Genomic DNA, 23,979 nt, shown 5'->3' on the forward strand with positions numbered 1-23,979 from the left:
GCTTGAAGTTCAACAAATGTTCCTGTGCATCCACCGAGAGTTCCTGGCGGCCGAACATACTCTTAATACTGTTAGAGAAAGCGGGATGGGAATCTAAGATCAGATTATTTGAAGTTACTAACAAGTTGCCCAGGCTAAGGCCGGTCCCGTCATCTGGGAGATCATATATCCAACCTTATCACTATCTGTATGGAAGTACGCTCCCTTAAAAGCAAATTGGACGGCACATGAATCTAAGAATTCCTTTACCTTATGTGGATTGCCATCAAATTGTCCCCCCGGTAAAGGACCCAGTTTGACTTCGGAACAATCCGGTGTTCGGCTAGTCTGTTGCAGCTGCAACTGTTGTTGTCTGAGGGCAGTGGTAGCCTGTTGCTGTTGCTGCCGTAAATTGGCGTTGTCCTGCTTTAACTGCTGTACCTCAGCAGTTAATGACTGGACCACCAAGATTAATTGTTGAATGTGTTGGGCTTGCTGATCCATATCTGCTTAACTATAACAGACACAGCTAAATAGCTGATTCCTAACTCTTCTATAGTCGTAGCTATCTGTAACCGCAACTATCCTTGTACCTCTTGGGCACCACACACAAGACTATAAACAGTACAATCCCAAATTCTCTTCCTACCTGTCCTTCCGGGACGGGTATATCGACGTGGTAGAATACCGGCGATAAAGTAGAGAGGCCAGCAAGAATCCCCCTGAGACCTCCTGTGCAACCGAGCACCAATGTACATCTTCTGTTGTTGGAGAAATATGGTTTCATTAACCATTGAACATATGCAATCAGGGGGAATGCAAATAGAATTGATGATCATGGGCAGGCAGGCATGTCAAGGAAAAGGAAGTGTCCACGGGCTGTGGATCACTTGCGTCCCCTGCACATTCAGGTTATTGCCAGTGGCAATCAATTGTTCAAAATGTTTCTCTAATACTCTTGAGGATCTGTTTTCAGTACTCCATTTCTGGTCTGAACTGCTTACACAGCAAAGAGGAATAACGTTGAGTTGACTTAGAGTAACCGGCTTTGGTAATAGTCATTTACACGCTTTCTTAATCTGTAGAGGTAATACTTATGCAGTCACTTGGTTATTGATTTCAGTAGAAAAATACAATTTATTAATACATGCCAGTCTATATTCAGCAATATTACCAATTGTTGATCATCATATAGTGTCATGTCTTCAATCACAAAATATATGCACTTTAGGTACAGTAGAGGCCTAACTACTTTTCCAAATAGCTCAACGCGTTTCGGGAAGTAATTTTCCCTTCTTCAGGAGGAAAATATTCTATGTTAATAATTTTCAAACTTCATGTTTTCATAATCTGGGTTCTTCCGGACAATCTGTTTCCCTCTAGAGAGAAAATCACAGAGAATACTTTTAGTCTATTGTTCCCCAATTGCAATGTGCATGAATACTTTGTCATTTTTACATTTTTTACTAATCAAATGTGTCTCTACCTCTTATTGGTGCCCCTTCAGTGTATCTCCGGCTGGAGTAGTCAGTAATCAGGGTGGGTGACCCCTCTAGTATAGTGATTTAGTTCCGGGTAGAGGCTGGAGCTGAAGATTTCTATAGGAAAGGATATGGGTCCATAATTCTGCTTATTAAAGTTTTACAAAATGTCTTCAAGGCTGAGTAATTCTCAGTTATTACTAGTAGAGTCTTGTATAGGTAAAAAAGTGAGTCACTCACCCCTTCATGCGAGTGAGGTCAGGGTATGCAGTGGTCAGTCCAGTACCCAAAATGGTGGGGGAAGGTGAGCTTGTGAGAGCAGGCATTACCTGTAGGTAAAAAGCAAAGTTGGGTCAACCCTTATCCTGTCCACACAATGTGGAAGTTAAATCAAAGGAAATCCTCTAACTTTATATATTTTATTAGGCTTCTTACCTCTCAGTTGCAGGTAAGTGTTCCGGGAAGGAGTCCGCGAATGCAAAGGAGTGGGGACATCCCGTTGTTATTACCTAGACGCGGCGGCGGTGCACGTCAGTGCGATGACGTCAGATGTAAACATCCGACGTCATCACGCTGCGCACGCGTCATCACTCCCAATCTCTGCTAGGGGGATAGGGCTGGAAACTGAGTATACAATTTCATACAATCAATGTCAGGGCCATCTTGAATGATGGTATGAATCAGTCAGGTATGGAATACTTTACATGCAAAGATGCTACAGACTTTTGAGTGCAGTGATAGTGTATTTAGGATATTGAGGAGTATATCGAACTACCTCTGCTGACAGTCTCACTAAGTTCATCCATTGTCATGAGAGTACATTTATTTGTGGATAACATGGTTGTATTAATAATTATTCAGTCTCAGTTTTTTCCAAGCGCAGGCAAAAAGGTTACGAGATACTGAAGTGTATTACATAATGCTGTCCTTAGACTATATTTATCCGAAATTTGCATGGCAGATAAATTAAATATTACATACAGGGTTTCCTTAGAGTTGTGCTAGTCATTGTAATCACCTTTGCGAATAAACACTAATAAACACTAAGAATTAAAGAACCTGATGAGTCTACAGCCTGATAGTGTAATGTTTCTGAGTCATTATTGGTATGGTGTAGTAGGGATGTTTAAACAGTATGATCATTCAATGTCAGTCTATACCCAATGGGATTAAGGTCCGATCATATGCTGTCTGGTAAAAATGTTTGTCGAAGTGGTAGATACGTTTATGCATCCACTGTTAGTGTTTCTGCTCATAAGAACGCTCCTAGGTGGAAATCTTTGTTCATTCCATATGGGCACATGCTGTCACATTTATCTATCCAGTACAGCTCGCGTTGGTCCATCTTTTTTGCGTGGCATTTCAGAGGTCATGCAAGAGCAGTTACAAGACATAAGGCATTCATTTTAAGTATCTCATGTGTTCAAATCAAAAGCCAACAGGTTTAATTCTGCTGGTAAAAAAGGGACGTGAAGAAATTCTAAATTGGTCCTAGTCAATCTGCAAGCATCTGGGGTGGTTTTCCTGTTTGTGAGTCTAGTTGAGTGTTCTTTGGAAAAGTGGTGATCACTGCTCCAACATTCTTCAAACAAACTCTCATGGGATATAACGAGCATTGTCATGCATGCTGTTCAGCTTGTACGATACATGGAACAAGCTGGACTGTAGGAAAAAGTGGTTTGTAACAGGTGCCCCTACTCACACAGCCCTTCAAAATATAGTGTGTGACAAAGTGCTGAGCAAGGATTTGAAGAGCCTCACTGCCTTTAGCCTCACTGAGGATTTGGGGGTTTCCATAATATATTTCTAAAGTACAGGCCAAAAAGGTTTCATTTCAGCATAGACGGTATGGGGGCCTATGCTTGCTCACAATGAGAATGTAGTAGGGAACAAGTGAGATCTGCCAATGCTTTTTGTCTGCTGTTTACAAAATGGCGTTTACCAAAAGAAAAAAGGAAAGGGTAGCTAAGCCAGTATTAGAGCAGATGGACTTTGACTTTGTGAAAGATCTCACTTTGACTGTGTTGGCAATAGAAACACACAGACTGACAACTGAATACGTTGCCAGGTCTATGCTTAAAAATGTTGAATATGTGGAGAATCCGCCAAAGTCTGACATAGTGGCAAAACTATCTACAAGATTCAACTGAAGTGGTTGGTCATGTTTTTTTATTAAAATATGGTATTCATTAATACATCTATTTATTTATTTTAAACTTACATGGCCATTTTGTTTTACACAAAATACAAAAATATGTTTCTTTTGAAGGTTTGCCTTTTCTGTTTCCCATGCATTAACAATTTTTTTTAATTTTCTTTGCTTTTTCTTTATCTGTTTGCCTCTGTCTAGCTCTTTCTCTCTCTTTGCATCCCTTTTTTAATATTTTATTTTTCTTCACTTTTTCCATTTTCCACAATGTCTACATTTTGCAATATTTTCTAAAATGTACACTTACTTTCTGTTTCTCTTGCTTTATGTCATTGTCTATATTATTTTATTTCAAATTGCAAATTGCTCTATTTTTTACTATAGCTTTGTGTATGTCTACCTGTTGATCACTACATTTATTTTTCAAATACCACTTCTAAATCCATATCGGGTATCTCAATGTATGTCTACTTTTCTATCCAACTGTTCCTCATTATACATTTCCCTTTTTTATCTCTATCTATATCTAATTGTATCTCTATTTTTACATTTTTTATTGTAATTCTCTTCTGTCAACCTTTTCAAATCTCACACAAAAAATTACTATCTACCTATTTCTATCCATATCTGTTGGCTTTTCTCATTTTTTCTGAATTTCTGTTTGTGTTTCGATATGTCTTCTTTTGTTTGTTTTTCTCTATCGCTTTGTCTGAATCTCTATGGCAGTTAATCATTTTATCTATTTGTACTCTCAATAATTTATGCAGGTTTATTTTGTCTTTTTTTCTTCACTATCTCTATCTTTCTGTTTGTCCAACAATGTACTTCTATCTGTTTCTGTTCATGTTTCAATGCATGCCCTTATATACCGCGCCCACCTAGAGCAATAGTGAATAATCATAATTATGAACAGGCTGCTAGCCACTTATAACTACAGAAGAGAGTGAACAATCATAAAAGACAACACTGATCAGCACCCACCTGTAGCTACAGAAGAGAGTGACTAATCATGAAGATAATTCTGACTGGCACCCACTTAGAGCAATAGAACCGACTGAATAATCATAATGATAATAATCCTGATTTGCATGCACCTCGAGCTAAAGACAGGTGTGACTTTTCATATTGATAATGCTGATTGCCACCCACCTAGAGCAACAGTGAGTTATCAGAATGATAAAATGAGCAGCACCCACCTAAAACTACTAAGAGTGTAAATAAATAATCCTAATGATAATACAAATCGGTAAACACCCAGAGCTACAGAAGAGAGTGATGAATCATACATAAATGAGAGAATAATCATAATGATAATATTGGCCAGCATCCACCTAGAGCTATACCAGAGAGTGAATAATTATAAAGCTACACAAAGAATGTAAAATCATAAAATAATAGTGATGAACACCCACCTAGAGCAACAGAAGAATGGGAATAATCATAAACATAATTCTGATTTGCACCCAGGTAGAGCTACGGAGGAGTGTGAATAATCAAGATAATAATATTGATCGACACCCACCTGGAGCAACAGAAGATAGTGAATGTTCATGAAAATAATGTTGATCTGCAACAACCTAAAGCTGCCAAAGAGATTGAATAATAATACAGATATTAGTACCCGGCGAGGGATGTGTGGCAGCTTCCCAGCAATGAGGAGGCTTGGAATGGAGGGATAACCAGACAGGGCTGGAGGCCGTCATTGTTCTCGCCGGTAAACAATGTACGTGCTCCCCTCCCCATCCCCCATTCACAGATATCCCTCTCCCCTCCAATCCACCCTGGTTAGGTTCTCTTCGATCCATTTCAGGAGAGGACATGTTGGGAACACGTCTGTCCCCAGTGCGTCCACTCCCGATCTGCAATGCGCCACCAAGTAGTCCCTTCTCCCTTTCCATGGTGGCCAGTTTGTTTGTTTACTTTTTTTGCTATATTTTTAATGGCCCCATTGTAAAGGCAGAAAGAAGTACATGTAGTCCCTTCTCACTTTCCATGGCAGCCTTTTTAAAAAAAGCTTTTAGTTCCCCGGTCTTATGGGCTGGGGTGTTAATAGCAATAAACCCCTCACTGGGGGGCATTACTGCTTCTGATAATGCCCCAGGGTCCATAGTTATAGGCCCACATTAATGCCCCCTGCTAGAACGTATTGCCTAAATAATGATCAGTATTATGCTAGAGCTACAGAACAGACTGAATAATCAATATTGATCAGCTTCCACCTAGAGCAAGAGAAGATAGTGGATAATCTTAAATATAATATTGATTAACACCCAGATAGAACTACAGAGCAGGGTGAATAAACATGATAATGATATTGATTAGCACCCACAGGAGCAATAAAAAAGCTTGAACAATCATGAAGAGAAAGCTGATCGGCAACCACCTAGAGCAAGAGGAGATTGTGAATAATCCAGAAGATAATACTGATCAACACCCATTAAGAGTAACAGAAGATAGTTAATAATCCTAAAGATGATACTAGTTGGTATCCACCTAGAACAAGAGGGGATTGTGAATAACCATTAAGATAATACTGAACAGCACCAAACTAGAGCTACAGAAGACAGTCAATAATCAAGAAGACAATACTGATTGGCACACATCTAGTGCTACAATAGAGAGTTAATAATCATAATGTTAATGTTTATTGACACCCTGCTAGAGCAAACGTGAAAAAAATAATTCCCATCCACCTAGAGCTGCAGAAGACAGTGAATAATCATGAAGATAATTCAGATCAGTACACACCTAGAGATACAGAAAAGAGGTAATAATCATAAAGATAATACTGATAAACACCCAGCTAGATCTATAGAAGCTAGTGAATGATTATAATGATAATAATGACTGGAATTCACCTAGAGCTGTACAAGAGAGTAACATAGTCATTAAGGTATTATTGATCAGCACCCACCGAGAGCTAGAGAAGACAATGAATAATCAAGAACACACTACTGATCAGCACCCATCTAGAGCAACAAAAGAGAGTTAATAATCATAATCATTATGCTGATTGGCAACCACCTAGAGCAACAGTGAATAATCATAATTATGAACTAACTGGCTTCCACCTAGAACTGCAGAAGGGAGTGAAGAATCATAAAGACAACATTTATCGGAACATCCCTAGGTCTACAGAAGAGGGTGAATGACCTTAATGATAATAATGACTGAAATCCACATAGAACTACAAAAGAGAGTGACATAATCATTAAGGTAACATTGATCGGCACCCATCTCGAGCTAGAGAAAACAGTGAATAATCATGAAGATAATACTGATCGGCACATATCTAGAGCTACAAATGTTAGTTAATAATCTTAGTGATGAAGCGAATTGGCACCCAGCTAGAGCAACAGTGACTAATCATAATCATGAACAGAATGGCAGCCACCTAGAACTACAGAAGAGAGTGAAGAATCGCCAAAGATGACACTGATCTGACCCTGACCCGGAGCTACAGAAGAGATTGACTATTCATGAAGGTAATTCTGACTGGCACCCACTTAGAACAATAGAACAGACTGAATAATCATAATGATAGTAATCCTGATTGGCAGGGACCTCGAGCTACAGACAAGAGTGACTATACATATTCATAAAGCTGATTGGCACCCACCTAGAGCAACAGTGAATTATCAGAATGATAAAATGACCAGCGCCCACCCAAAACTACTAAGGGACTCATTACGACCTCGGCGGTAGCCATGCTGCTATTGGCGGCATGGCTGCCGCCGAAATCGCGTCCGGGTCTGGGTTCTCAGAATGAGGAATTACCGGGCCATTCCGAGTTCAGAGGGCCCGGTAAGTCCTCCCACCAAGGACTCGGACCTGGACCTTCTCCATTCCCATTTCAGCCCCCATAGGGCTGAATGGGAGAGGGAGCAAACAACGGGCCGATTACGAGTGGCCCGTTGTTTGCTCCCTTTTCCCCTTGCGGGACCCGGTAAGCATGCCTGGTTTTAATCCCCTAGGGCCCATAGTTACAGGCCCATGTTAATGCCCCCCCGTGAGGGGCTTACTGCTTAAATACCTATCTGCATACATCTAGAGCTGCAGAACAGAGTGAATAATCAATATTGATCAGCTTCCACATAGAGCAAGAGAAGATAGTGGATAATTATAAAGATAATATTGATTAGCACCGATATAGAGCTACAGAGCAGGGTCAATAATCATGATAATAATATTCATCAGCACCCACCTGGAGCAATAGAAAGGCAAAAATAATTGCAAAGAGAATACTGATCAGCAACCACCTAGAGCAAGAGGAGATTGTGAATAATCCTGAGGATAAAACTGATCGACATCCACCAAGACAAACAGAAGAGAGTTAATTAAGCAATAGGCCCTGAGAAGGGGGGCATTACCACTTCAGGCATTACCACTTCAGGTAATGCCCGGGGCCCAGAGTTTCGGAACAGAAAAAAAAAATGTCAAACAAAGGGCCGCCGGGTAAGGGAAAATGAAGTCCATTCATGACAGCCATTCAAAATGAGTGTGAACAAGTAAGCAAACAAAATGGCGGACCATGGAAATGGAGAAGGAACTTCCCTTTCCTTGGTGGCCATTCCAAAAATAGGGAAAAATATAAACAAATAAAATTGCCGCCATGGAAAGGAGAGAAGGGATTACGTGTAGTCCCTTCTTCCTTTCCATGACGGCCTGTTGTGGATCAGGAGCGGACGTGCTTGGGGCACAAGTGTTCCCACCGCGTCCACTCCCAAAATGGACAAAAAAGAAGGTAAGTGGGTTTGGGAAGGCACGGAGGGGATTCTTTGGATTAAGGGGGCCAAGGGGATCAACACTTACCTTGATCCCCGGTTTGGGGAAGATGGCAGCCTCCAGCCATGTGGTGGCTCGGAGCAGGGATTACCCCGTTCCGAACCTCCTCATTGGCTGAGTGGCAGCCACACTCCCCCCCAGGGATAGAAGTGAAGGAACGTTTTGAGGGTGAGGGATTCCCAGTCAGGTAAGTCCCCAGCTAGAGCCAATGAGCTTGCTTGTAACAAGCTCATTGACCCTCGCTGGGTACTAATAGTCCTAAAGATGGTACTGATTGGTATCCACTTAGAGCAAGAGGGGATTGTGAATAACCCTTAAGATAATACTAATCAGCACAAAACTCGAGCTACCAAAGACAGTGAATAATCAAGAAGACAATACTGATCGGCACACATCTAGTGCTACAATAGAGAGTTAATAATCATAATGATAATGCTTATTGGCACCCACCTAGAGTAACAGAGAATAATCATAATCGTCATCCACCTAGAGCTGTAGAAGACAATGAATAATCATGAAGGTAATGCAGATCAGCACACACCTAGAGGTGCAGAAGAGAGTGGATAATCTCAAAGATAATAAGGATCAGCATTCAGCTAGAGCTATGCACAGAGTGAACTATCTATATTGATCAGCTCCCACATAGAGCAAGAGACGGTAGTGAATAATCATAAAGATAATGATTAACACCCAGATAGAGCTACAGAGCAGTGTGTATAATTATGATAATAACATTAATCAGTGCCCACCTGGAGAAACAGAAAGGTGTGAATAATCATAAAGAGAATACTGATCGGCAACAACATAGAACAGCAAGAGATTATGAATAATCACAAAGATGATACTAATAATGATCGGCACGCACCTTAAGCTACACGAAGAGAGTTAATAATCCTAAAGATAATACTGGTCGGCACCCGCTAGAGAAGAGATCTTCAGACTGTGGGGCGCGCCTCCCTGGGGAGGGAGCACCAGAGCCCAGCATTGCATCGCTCATTGGAAATGCTGGCTGGGTCACTGCATATCTGTATGTCTGAGGGGGTGCTCCTGCGCCTCTTCGCAAATATGGACAGAGCATCCTGGAGCAGGGATTTTCAACACCCACACGCAGGGCCCTGCAGAAGGTATTTTTATGTTCATTTATTTTGTATTAAAATATGTGTATGGATGTGTGTATGCTTGTGTAATGACTGAGTGTATGGTGATGGGTGCTCGTGTGAATGATAGAGTGATTGCTGTGTGAATGTGCGTGTGTGTGTTTGTTTTGGTCCGTTGAGCTGATTTTGGCGAGTGGGTGGTAAACGGGGGGAGTAGGGTTGTACAACAAAGACATTTCAAAAAAGGTTTGAAGACCACTGCACTAGAGCGATAGGAGATTGTGAATAATACAACAGATAATACTAATCAGCACCCAATAAGTGCAACAGGAGATTGTAATAACCCTAAAGATAATATTGATTGGCACCCACCAGAGCCATAGAAGAGCTTCTATAATCAGAGTGATAATACTAGTCAGATTATAAAGCATCCCCAAAGGCCTCCAAAGAGAGACAAGTTAGGGGAGGGATCTGAGTGACTGCGAAGAATGGCTGTTCTTGTTTCAATTTCAGGCAAGAATAGGCTCACACTTTCCTTTACAAGTCGATATGGAAGTTGAGACGTGCAACGCGGAGAGAGGCACATCAATAGCAATTGAGTGCCAAGACATATCTGTTTAATAATGATTAATCAAAAGTCGGATTCTGTGGACAATCATCACAGAAGGCGCTTGAGGGGGGCAAAATGAGCATTTCACATGTGAGGATAAAGGCAGGACGCCCTGTTACTCGCTCAATCAACTATATATTTTTGGACAAACTGGCGGGAAGAGAATTGCTGGAATGTCGAGTGCGTGGGTATTGAAACACTCGTTTTACCTGCCTAGATAAAGCCTATTGCAGAGACTCCATGCTTCGGCTGTGCTTGCAAATAGCCTCTGAGATTTTCTCCTGTGAAAGAGGCCATGCAGACTGTTGAGCTTGGAGCGCCAAGTACTTCTCCTGTTTGGATCCATGTCATGTGCGCCCATTACATGGTGAGCGTCGACCATCCATGAAAACATAAGGAGGCATCTGGTATAGATGTGGCTCACCACTACTGCTCTATGAATGCAGGGCACCAGTGCCAAGATAAACAGGCTCTGGGCTTTTAGTGGTTCATAGGCAGCCAACGTTGGGGTTGCAGCTTTTCGAACTCATTACCAAACCCACTCTCCCATAAGATTGCTTTCAGATTCAGAAATAACGGCTTCAAGAAGAAAAAAGATGTTGCGCAGAGCGTGGCGGATCTGGCGTTGAGAGAGTTCTGCTAAAGTTACAGAGCATTACACAATGATAAAGTGAAACGCACATACGCCACAGGTACAGTTTGAGGCACATTATAGAACGAACACAATATAAATACAATGCCGTAATAGCACAGGCATGGCTTCCATTATATGATACCGTCATTTCTCAAACAGTCTTCATTGATTAGACTGAATAAAACCTAACAGGCAAATCATCAGTAAAGAACGCAACAGCAAGCATGCCATGCATACAAGACAGTTGTGGGAACACATACAGGACACACATCACTGGCATAAAGACCAGGTAAACGGTGGTTTCGACAGTTGCAATTTATTCATTTTTGGAAAATGGAAAACGTAAGTCCAGCTGAAAAAACAGGGGGCGTTTTCTACTGGTTAAATATGAATCTCAAACGAACCATTGAGCGCCGTGAGAGACCATTAATAGCAACTAAGAGTTTTATTGTGGGTGTGGTGGTAACGGTAAAGTCATGTGTATTTTCACAACCTCCTGTTTTTAGAATAGCACCTTATTATAAGTAGGTATCAATTGCAATGTTTACAGGTTTGGGGTACATAAAAAGTACGACAAGGGGTACACAGCCCATATAGGTTATAGGTGAAAGGATCGACTCAAAAGGATCGAATGACAAAAGGGCCGAATCGATACAGAAACCGAAAAAAATATATATAATAAAAAAAAATTCGACCCTTTTGTTTTCGGTCCTATTGCGTCAACTCTATTGCATTAGATCCTTTTGTAGTCGAAACTTTAACCGGATACCGCCCATATTTACCTCATGCCCCATTTTTATGTGCCCTATGCCGTAAATATCCCAGTAGATACCAACTCACAACTAGGCTGTATTTTAAAAATGCACGGTATTAATAATACTACGGCCCCCATTATGAGTTCTGCAGATTTTTGTTAAAGAACTACTGAACGTGGTAATGACTCTTGTCACATGGATGAATTCTTGAAAGTCTGCCTGTTTGGTGGTACTGCATGCAGATTTCCAGAAATACCACATGCAGTATTTCTGAAAAACTGCATGCCTGATTTTTTACATTTGTTCAACCCATTTCTTCCCTCATTTCGGGGATGGAAATGGATTGAGTGCATTCTCTGACTCCAATTGCTCCATTGTTATAATGTTGAGAATGGCCATTTTCTACCCTTCTCTAAATTACATTGTGAAGTGGGTAAAATGGTGGGCCACTTGGGACCATTTCACACCCTCGTTGGGTGTCCCGAGGGCAGTGCCTTTCTTCTGCTGAAAAGTGAAGCCTATGGCCTTCGCTTCACTGCTGGAAAACATCTTTTAAAAACTTAAAGAGACTTTTATAATTGTTCTACCCCACCTTCCTGGTAGCAGTAAACATGAGTGTACAATGTAAGAGGCATTTCACCACATAGGGTGATTTCCTATTGAAAAACACCCGATCAGCCATAATATGGTGGCCGTAAATACAGGCATTATTTTCAAATACCTCCTGTTTCTACCACTACTGCCACACTCACAACGAGACTCTATGATACATCTGTAAAATGCAATTACATTTTTTTTAGTAGCTCCCGTTTTGCATTGCTTGATGATCCATATAGTTAATGACAAGGGAAAATGGACTAAATAATTCCATGTATTACACAAATGCATTACTCATAAATTCATGCCTGTCTCTGTGTTTCAGATGCTTTACCAGAAGACTCCATGGCCTATTTTTGTATATAAAGTTTGAAAATGTTCAAACATGAGCCATATATTTTAAAAAAATTATTTAAAAAAAGGACTTTGACCAAACAATGCCAACCAGGAATATCGTGGATACGTGAATTGGCATTGGCCATGTTTTCAGGACTGGACACACCTCTCAGGGTGGACAAGGGTGTAAGGACTGACACAGAGGACGCAGGAGTTTTCGAAGTTAGCGCATATGCTATTTTGCAAAGATATGCCATAAGCACAGAGGTATTGTGCTAGATGAGTATAGGCACTGCGGAAGGGATGAGGTCTCAGAAGTCATTTGAGGAGAATGAGTGGCGGCAGGTCTATGTGTGCCCTCAAGATGTTTGGTGAGCGGAAGAGGGTGAATAAAATGTAAGTGTAAGATTCATGAAGAGAGAAGACAAAAGAGGCTGATTGTGCACGGGTGGGAGTGCGGCCCTGGCAATATAACAGGGATGCCATGTATGAACGGGCTGCGTGCCGGATGGATAGCTTTCTATGTGAGCTTGATGGCTTTATGATTGATTCCAAGAGAAGGAACAACTAGAGAAATGATAGAAGAACTTCTGATATATGGAAGAACCTTGGTGAAGGATTCCGGCAGAGATTAAAGTGGAAACTTGGATATGCAGTAGATGATGACTTCCAATCACTAAAAACATTTTTTATGAACCCCACGAAAGTTCTGTTCCAAAATGGTGTTGAAACAAACTTCAGGCTTGACTTGGGCACAATCATGCATGTGTCAAGCTTAACTACCAGGAATACATCTCCGTTTCACAATAGGCCAGATCAGCATGTGTGTGGAAAAAGTACCTTGCTCAGTTCATGACACTAAGGTTGGATCAAAAGAAGTAGCCCTGTGCGGCAGCTTGCAGCACTGCAGTGCTGGACCACACATGTCCGGACCCTTTGAGCTGGCATTCATGCTCAACAGCCCACAGAAGTATAGTACTGGATATGTCTGGGCCAGATTCACATATGTCCTATTGCGCAAATGAAGGGATGCACTAACCTATCCCCAGAATTCACACCAGAAAAGTGAACGAGGCTGATTCAGAAAGAGCATATTAATGGATGACCCCCTGCACCTGTGAACACATTAGGGTGTAGGTAGGGGCATTCACACACATTTAAAAAGCGCATACTAATTAACAAATGGAAGGTGCTTTCAAATCTGCACACAACCAACACATGCATACTTCCCCTATATACTCCACAATTATAAAAAAATAAAAAATAAAGTGGAACTGCAACAGTATGAACCACTGCTGCTCCTATTTATTTCTAGCGCTCAAACAGTAAATATATTGCGCCCGATTCATGGAATATTTGTACGGCTCAAAGTGACTTTGCACTGCAGAAAAGTGACTTTGCACTGCTGAAATGTGACTTTGCACTAACGACAGAAGCCCTGATTCATGGAACTGTCCAAAGTGTATGTTTTCAGTGCAAAGTCAGTGCAAAGTCATTTTTGCACTACAAAATTAACTTTGCACTGACTTTGCAATGAACAAATACACTTTGCACAATTCCATGAATCAGGGTTTGTGTTGGCAGTGCAAAGTGACTCTGCACTGAGCAAAGTGAGTTTGCACCAGCCACAAAATTACATAGATCGTGCCCATTTTTTTCTTTTTTTAAACGTAATTATCGGACCGTTAAGGGCTGGTCACACTGAAATGTGCCACCAGCATCCACAAGGGTGCGTGGAGTCTCCCATACAATTTTGCTGTGCATGCTCTCCCTATGCTCTCCCCACACTTAGGTACACAATGTGGTTGTCTGGTCATCCTTTGGGCTGGTGCACAGGCAGAACAAAAAATGCAGTTCATCTTTTTGAAAATGGTGACTTGTGCATTTCTTAGAATCAAAGAAGTGGAAAAAGTGTTTCCTTCTCCAATTGCAAAATAAGGTCTGGGAGTCCCTCTACCGGCACAAACACAGCCTTTGACCTGTTCTTGGGTGCATGGCCCCCGGGAGAGTCTCAGCCATGCTTTAGAGTCTCAACCATGCTTTAGCTCACTGCGCTTTGCACAGAGGAGAAATTTCCATAGGCATATCAGTCTTTGTCCCACCCAAAGGCAGTCCAGCACCAAAACGCTAGCCACATCTCCTCTGAACAAGAGTACCAAAAGACACATGTTTCAACCTAGTCGGGCCTCATCAGTGAGGTGCCTCTCTGAGCCCAGTGAGCAAGGGGCCCACGTCTGGATTACCCTGGTAACTTAGGGAGAGATGCCAAGTACCTCAGAATATGCAAAAGAAGGTCTGGGAGTCCCTCTACCGGCACAAACACCTTTACGAATTGGGCGTATTGTTTTTGCCAACATTTGAATTCACATTTGACAGTTTTCACAGGTGTGCCTAATAACTTAGATGGCGATACTGCAGAAATATGCCAGCATCTTAATGATAAATCACAGGGCCCATATTGTCAATGCAGTGCTATTTTGCACAGTATTTGCATGGGGAAAATGTGTCCTAGTGTAGAAATGCATTGAAACAATATTATTTGCACCAGGGCTATTTTTGCACTGGTACTAATGTCATGCAAAATTGTACTTAACCTTGTGCAAAGTTCCAGTAAGGTGGACAATGAGTCAACATACAAACCTGTATATCTCTTATATATTATACATTTCTACTGTTTCTATTGGAAAAAACAAACATTAACTGCAGATCCGAAGCTCACTTGCTGGCAATCGATAGCCATGGGACACAATTGAAAAGATGCTGACTATTTTGCAGCTAATTCACAAACCATGAATTGCTTGAGTATGCTCTACACAAATGCAGCTAAACAGATTGCACATGGCCCTACCAAAAAGGGCACATACGTGTTAATAGCTATGTATCTACATGTGTGCCGCGTGGTTACTTGCAGAGATGCCAAAACACGTACAGTGGGACAAGCGTGAGACTATTCGAAAGGGGAGCATCTTCCAAATTCACAAAGGGCAATGTGCACATACCAAGGAAAGTAGGAAGCAGCTTCTGTGTAGCTTTTTTTTAAACAGCTGTTGGGTTTGGGATTTTTTTTAAAAAATATATAAAGCACGCAAACAGCCTGAGGGTATCGAGGCGCTGTTATAAGAGGACGGCTAAGTTACAAGCCACGTGCATACAGATTACATGTAAAAACATTACTTACAATAAGGTATTGACAAATGGTACTTTACAAAGCATATTGTTTACGATAGCTGAACAGCTGGCAGGTTCAAGAAAACAGCAGAGTTTTGATAGCTTTGAAAAAGTAAGGGGGATGTTTCAGCTCTAAGGTGAGGTGGCGGGGAGTTCCATTGCATGGCAGCGATGAATGGGAAGCTGGAGCCACCAGATCTGGCTCGTTTAACTTTGGGCACTGAGAGTAGACTAGCATAAGGTGTGACTAATGCTATACAATTGTCAATTGCCATCCCTGACTTTAGTGGCCCCAAACATAAAGCATGACATTCATTTACATGAATGCTGAGACCAAAGCCATGCTTCAGCAGAGAGGGGTTTATGTTCAAACTGCAGCCCCAAGGTAGACATGGATTGCCGTTTGGTTTACTTTCTCGTTCCTGGTAGCAGCGTCTGAGCCTTGTCTCCAAAGGATTTGCAATGCTAGGGTCAGACCAAGTTATGATTCGTTATTGAATGCGGACATGAATAACGTTAAAGCTATTTTTCATGCCATGACCTGGTAACAGCTCACAGACCCTACAGGTATGTACTCATATCATATATGCGTCTATTGGTACCTAGTGCCCTCTCCATTCTAGATAATAGCATTGGGAAAGTATGTTATTAATGAATGAAGTCTGCAGAGGCACACACTTTCCTGGCAGCAATTTTAATGGGGTTTTACTTTTAATTTCTAAAGCTCCTCGTTAACATTCAATGTCTTTCCGAATGGTCGCTCCCCTCTTGTGGCTGTGTTCTATCCTCCTACAAACTACCAAATGAGAATCGGGTAGAGTGAGGAGAATAAAGTTGTAATCAATTTCAATGTTAATGATTGTCATTAGTAAGTCTTTCCTTGTTCTCAATGTCTGATCAGATAACCACAGCAGTTGCTGAGGAAGATGCCCACTTAAGAACAATTGGCATCTAGTTTTAGTGACACCCATTGAGACTTAACCACACCCCTACTCCTGGGTTAGGCTGGTTTCTATAGGTTGGGCAGTACTATAATCAGATGTGTGTAGCATGTATTGTAGAGGGGTGTGCATGCAATAGGCGGTAATTACAAGGTGAGGCCATTTGTTCTCCCAAAAGCGGTCAGAGGGGGACACAGGACAGCTACGGAACAATGACCAAGGCACAATATTTTCCACCATTTTTACTTCACCCTCCAGACATTGCTCTGCTCGATTCGGCAGTGACTTCACTGGGTCCTCTGGTGTGACAGAAAAAGAGGTCTGATGCCCGCTTATGGTGCCGTCCTTATTGAACTACAGAAAAAGGCTTGCAAAGGCAACAACCCCAGCAAGTATTTTGCTACAAATGGAGTTGGAAACCACCATTCTGTTGACTCTTGTGCGAGTTGTAGAGGTTCAAAGTGCCCTTCCATAGGGTGAAGATATTTATGAAAGAAGACAGAGAGAATGTCTCCTTAATGATATGATATGATATGGCATTTATACTGCGCCTATACACAAGTATTTCAAGGCGTGAAGAGGCAAGGGAGGGGGAACAGAGGCAAGACAGAGACAACGATCTTACTAGACCATGTGACATTGAGATGCTCAAGTGCAGGGGAGGGGGGAAAGTGCTGGGGGAATGGTTATTGATGAACAGAGGAGACCTCAGTTAGAAGAACCTTTAGGTGTACTACCTTTAGGACCCTTTAAACCATACATTTAAATACCTGGTGGAGACAGCACTTCATGTAGGTGATCTTGTATTCTTCCCTAGAGTAGGGAGTGCAGTGGAGAGCTCCAGTTTGGTAGGGTTCTTATATTCGATAACAGTACTTTTCTAAAATAAGAGGGATTAACCAAGTACTGACATGCTGTTGCTCAGCATTCCATCCAATTTCACTGAAATCATTTTTGAGAAACCAAGTCGCATGCAGACCCCGTTTAGCCACCCAACAATTAACAGACCTATTCACCTGAGCCTAGACCCAATTATCTTTGATGAGACTGCCTGGACATTTAATCACTACATCTTGTTTGGCGTTGGTCTTGCTTATCAAATCTTTCCAAGATACCATATTAAGATGTCTGGCCTGAATCTTCTGTATCTTCTGAATAAAGAAGAACCAATAAGACCTAGCGTGACTTTTAGATATATTAAGTTAGCAAACTGGGAGACTAAGTCCCTGCCCCAGGAATTCCTTGGTTCCCTGAAGCTCTGGCATTTGCTTTGGGCCTCTTTCGACTTTATCATTGGGCCTCAACAAGAGTTGGACGGTAGCCCGTAAATGCGTCTGTAACGCTATCACTGACGCATCTACCACTCTGCCCGATCCCAAGGTGGGCAGAAAGTTGGAGATGTACCTCCAGCTTTCCCCCCGTTTTCAGCCGTTTAGTGCCGAAAATCCCCATAGAGGCCTATGGACTCTTAAATAAATGGGGAATTACAGCCATACCACTACTCGTGATCTGGTGCAAATTTTGCCGGACCGAGTAGCACTAACCCTATTTGCATTGGCAGCATCCTGGCGCAATTACCGCTGAGATACCGCCAACCTTGTGATGAGGCCCACTGACATTTATGTATACATTTGTATACTTTTCACATTTAAAAGGAAAACAAGTGTCCACGAGCTGTGGATCACTCCCGTGCCCTGCACACTCAGATTATTGTATGAAAACAAACAATGGTTAAGTACTTTTCACTTATGTTCTGGTGGGCTAATTTCTGATTCCACCATGCTCAAGGGAAGCAATCCTTGTTATTAAGTTATCTCTTTTAGTTATTGTGTTTGTGACGACCATTCAATAATTTGTAGCTCAAAACTGTCAATTCAATTATCTACTGATACTTGTTGAAGAAGTAAAAAACACAATGGAGATCCACTGACAGATTTACAATATTAATTTCATATTGATACACTGTTTTGCGTGTGATCAGTATCCAAAGCTAACAACTTTAAAACTCAAAGCGTTTTCGAAACCATGTTTCCTTCATCAGGAGAAGTTACTTGATGTTGAATTCCTATGTCCTGTTACTCAGACACTGGCATCTGTGTAACATAAAATAAATATGTATATGTCAATATTCATGTGGCTATTTGTGAAATATTGACTACAATTCAGAAAAAGCAGTAATCCTACCTCTCCTATTATTATTTGCAGACTTCTGTTGCTGAATCACATCTTTAAAGAGCATAGCCTGGCCTTTTCACATGTTACCCATGTAGAAGCAAAGAAGATATATTATTCACTTTCTTCCCACTTTACCTTTATGATTAAATACCTGTGAGCTTAATTGTGGAACAGGTTTGCGCATAGAAGACTTTGCTCTCCCTTTCACTTCTTCTGGGCAGAATATGTGTTTGTCTCAAATTTGTTATCTATTTTCATGAAGCTGCCCTTTAATAGCTACCTTCTAGGACATGTTCATCTGCAAAGCAAGTGAGGAAAAAAAGGCACACTAACTTGCACATCTCCTGTCCCTTTGCCTATATGGGAAATGGGATGATGGGAACGAGTGCCTATGTAAACATCATTTGCTAGGCAACTACAGATGCATGAAGCGACATGCAGCAGAGCACTTGGACTCCCCAACAGGACTATCCACATTCCACAATTCCCATTTCTGAGTAAAGGGAGAACACATCGTTTGCATCAAAAATGGATTATCATGCCATCTTTCTCAACTTCCACTTTTCAAGTTATCTATAGTCTATGTTCCTATGATATTTAACCAATGTTCACCTTTGTTCTACTGGACAGGACATGAAAAAACATTCAAGAGCCCTAGGCTCTGCAAGCTGCTTGGAACCTGTGAAGCATGACACTGCAGACTTAAGCTACAAGCCATACGCGCCTTTCCAAACATTAGCCTGCAAGGCAGCCAATATATAGGCTGGGTTGGTATAATAGGTTTTCCATGCAGCCAGAGTTTCTTATTAAAATAATTTGGTGTGGGTAGCTGCACTTTGGAAGAACTTTTCTTTGCCGTTGGAGGAACTGCTCAGGAAATGAAAGTATTCATGTTTCATACAGAGAAGTGAATATTTAAGCTGAAAATCAAGAAAACTGACAATCCCATGCAACACGCCTGCAAAAATCTTCTAAAGGTAAAATCTGTGCAACAATCACCAACAATCCAGAATCTTCTATTGTCCCCACAATATCTCCACCCACCTCGCACTCAACCTTAATTTCCTTACAAGTTATATGCCCTCACACTTACTGAAGACAGAGAGCAAGATTAGGACCAAAATCCGACAGACAGCCCTGTGCTCACCAACAGGCCTAATCAAAAGACATGGACTCACTTTCTACAACTATGCAGCAGACACACAAATCATCTATAAAGTTAACGCCACCAGAGAATTTAACCAAACCCTTAGGAACTGCCTCACACAGATAAAAGGATGGATGAGCACCAACAGCCTTAAACTCAACCATGACAAAACAGAAATCATGATCACGCCCAAGAACCCGTTGGGTCAATATCACATTCCATTGACTAACGATCTTCCAAAGTAGTTAAACATCTCGGAACAACATCAACAATGAACAACAACCTAACACTAGAACCCTAAGTCAATGCAGTAGTAAAGAAATGCTTCTTCCATCTACGCACAGTCAAACGGATAATACCCTTCCACTCCTTCGCACAATGAACATTCACCATCATCTCCTAAATCATGTCAAGAACAGACTACGCCAATAGCATCTACCTTGGACTGCAGGACTACCTTACCAAAAAACCAGAATGGATACAGAACACAGAAGCAAGGCTACCCCTCAAACTCCCTAAGAGTGAATACATCAGACCAGCAGTCAGTTCACTACACTGGCTACCAGTCAAAAAAAAGGATTTACTTCAAAACACTTTGCATGGCAGGGACACAATATGCCACATTTCAGAAAAAGCCTGGTGTTGTAAGACTACTACAGTTGGGATGGGCAAATCATAAAAATTGGATGACATAACACAACCCACTGAGCAATCCATGGTCAACAAGCAGAATTCCTGCAAGAACAAATCTCCATCGACAGGCCAAACCCTGAGATCGAGCAATGACATACACCTTGAACCAAAGCAATACTGAAATTGAAATGTGGTGGATCAACCTTCTTATGCATCTCAAAAAACCTCTGGAACTCACTCCCCAAGGAACTGTGTACAACAGAAACGCATCTGACCTTCAGGAATAAAATATAAATGTGGCACTTTAGTTTGCCAACCTAAAAATGAAGCCCTGTCTAAAAGAAACACCCAACAGCTATACAATGAGAGACACCACAAACTAAGGGGCCACTATAACAATTCAACCAAAGTGGGAAGGCTCAACAAAAGAAAACATTATATCGCTAATCAGAATATAAGGAATTTCAGCATAAACCAAGCAATATACCCAACAAAGGCATACAGACTGCCCCATTCTCACCATTAACCTTAGTAAAAGTCTACATTTTCGTACAAACGTAAAGTGCAACCACAAAATACAACACACAGACACATCTAACACAGCACCAACTTGAAATTACACTGCAAATTGCACACCCCCTACCAGATCTCACTCAATCATAATACACTCTATCTCCAACACTATGCCACAAACACAAATAAAAATCCTATACAGACTCACACAAATCCATGCCACCTAGAAGCAAACTCACCACACAGTGACTGTTTTTTCCAAGCTACTAACAGATCAGCAAAAGCACTCCTGCTCTCTCCCTCTCCTCTCACTAACTATCCCTCCCCACCTCTCTTTCCTTTTAGATCCACTGGAGTGCCTGGAGACCATGGAAAAGGTAGTGTTGCATGGTATACACCTCAATAACATAATATAACATAACTTAGCATAACATACCTACAGAGTTCTGAAAGCATATTGCACTTGGTGTATACATAAATGGATCCCTTCAACAGTGCACCATCCTTGCATGAGTCACTCAAACATGCCATTATCTCCACACAATTGAAGGAATCGCCTGCACAAACTGAGAAAACATCAATCAAACCTTGGCATCACCCACCACTGAAGCTAGGCAAGATTTTTAATGCAAGGCTGCGTGTAGGAATCCTTGACAATACACACTCATCTCCGAGGTGGCCAATGACATTTCCGGTATGCTACAGGGATGGAGACCACAATGTTTAACATTGCATTGCATCTCTTGACCTCTTTATTTGGGGGAATTCAAGCATCAGTGATCCTCCTGGATGTCTCTGCACTTTAACGGTATGATACACCACAATACCCTTCTCCCTCCTTTCTGGGAATGGATAAAGTAATCAGGAACCTCTGTGGATTGGATTACATTTATCTGCACCCTCTGTAGCCATCAGATAATAATAGGATCAGCCCTCTGCTCGTCAAAGAGAAAAACCTGTGGCCTCCCCCAGGGGTCCTGAAAATGAAACTTCAAAGGCATCCTTGGGAAAGCTCCTCTAATTACAATGGGCCTCATTACGACCCTGGCGGTAAGGGGTTAGCGCCAGCGTTAGCTGCGCCGACCCCTTACCGCCAATCACGAGTTCCCTTTCCGCCATGGCGGATTTTACACCTGCTTCTAGCGGGTGTAAAAAACCATGGCGGTAAGGGAACTTGATGTTAATTACGCCACCGTAATTTACGGTGGCGTAATTAACGCCTTCCCCACTCCCATTATGCCCTATGGGGCAAAAATGGGAATGGGGAAGGGTAAATGGGGATTGGGGACTTACCGCCCCGCCGACCTCGGAATGGGGCGGTAAGTCCGCCAACCACCATGGCGTAAACGTAGTTTACGCCATGGTGGTAAAGTCACGGCCCAGGCGGTAACTTACCGCCTGGGTCGTAATGAGGCCCAATGTTGTAAACAGAGGGCATACCACCAGACTGAGCATATCACAACGTTGCAACTGATATCAGGATGTCAAATGTTTGAATAATTATCAATTGGTCACCTATGAGAATATCTACTGCAGATGAGCAACTAATGGTATGTTATTTTAGGTTATGTTAATTTGTCTTGTACTCTGCACCGTTACCATTAGTATGGTTTCATGGCACTCTTATGTCTCTGCAAGGGAAAGGGTTGGGTAGGTTAGTGGGGGGGGGGATGATAGAAATAGTGCTTTTCTGTTGGTGCTTGTAGAACTAGGACGAACGGGCGTCTAGTGCAGTTCAGGATTCTAGGTGTGTTTTGTTTGTGTGCACTGGAGTGTCCATTGATTAGGCGTTTGCTTGCGGCAGTTAGTTTTGTGATGCATGGGTGGGTGGTGTGTTTTAGTGGAGACTAGGTTGATCCTGAGGCAAGTGTGGGAATGCGGGCGAGGAGTTGGAAGTGGGGGTTCGTAGTAGATGGTTTTCATTTCGGTCCCTGTTGGGCCGTTGGGAGTGTCCCCTTTGTGCTGATCATTAGGAGTTGAAAAGTTTTCAGTCATTTTCTGAAGGTGAGATGGTCTTCGATTGTCCTAATTTCCTTTGGCATTATGTTCCATAGATTGGCAATTAAGTTCTTCCGAATTTCCTTTTGTCGTGTATTGTTTTTTACTTTCGATTCAGAGGTTGTCGCTGGATCGTTTGTCTCTCCCTGGATGGTAGATGTTGATTCGGTCTTGGAGGAATTTGACTCCTTGACCGTGTAGTGTTTTGTGTGCAATGCAGAGGGCTTTCAATTTAATTTTTTTTTTTTTTTACTGGGAGCCAGTGTAGGTTTATTATTGCTGATGTGATGTGGTCTCTTCAGTTTAGTCTCAGGAGTATCCTTGCTGCAGTGTTTTGGATGTGCTTGAGGTTTTTGGTGAGCTGTTCTGGCATTTCAAGGTAGAGACTGTTTGCATAGTCCATTTTTGATAAAACTAGGGAGATGATTTGGTGGGTTCTGTGTGGGAAGGAGAGATGCGGAGGAATCCCCCTGATTAATGTCACGATGTAGAAGCATTTCTTTGTAATAGCGTTGACTTGTGGTTCCAGTGAGAGTCCGTTGTCCGTTAGTATTCCCAGGTTCTTTACCACATTCGATGTCTTGGTTGAGTTCCCATGTCAGTGGGACAGTCCAGCTGTGAATTGATTGTGGTGCCCTCTCAGGGAGGGCATTATTATACCATCATTAGACCATTATTGTACCAACGTCATGTGGCAACATGTTAGTTTATTTATTTTAAGTTTTGAGTAAGGCGCTGCATGCCTGAAGGCCTCAGAGCCCAACAAGCAAGAGGGGACTCAGATTAATGGTTTGCAGAGTGGTCAACAGGAAGGAGCATTAATCATTAATAGTGCGCAGCAAAGCAATAAAACACATAAATAATGATCCATATACTACACTACACTGCAATATACTTCTGAATATATTGCATTTCCTACAGACTAACTACCCATTCTGCTAGTGAATTCTACTTTTTATCATCGGACAATGCAGAGAAATT

Source organism: Ambystoma mexicanum, chromosome 6q, assembly GCF_040938575.1.
Source record: "Ambystoma mexicanum isolate Mex_15411 chromosome 6q, UKY_AmexF1_1, whole genome shotgun sequence".
In the NCBI taxonomy this organism is placed as follows: Eukaryota; Metazoa; Chordata; class Amphibia; order Caudata; family Ambystomatidae; genus Ambystoma; species Ambystoma mexicanum.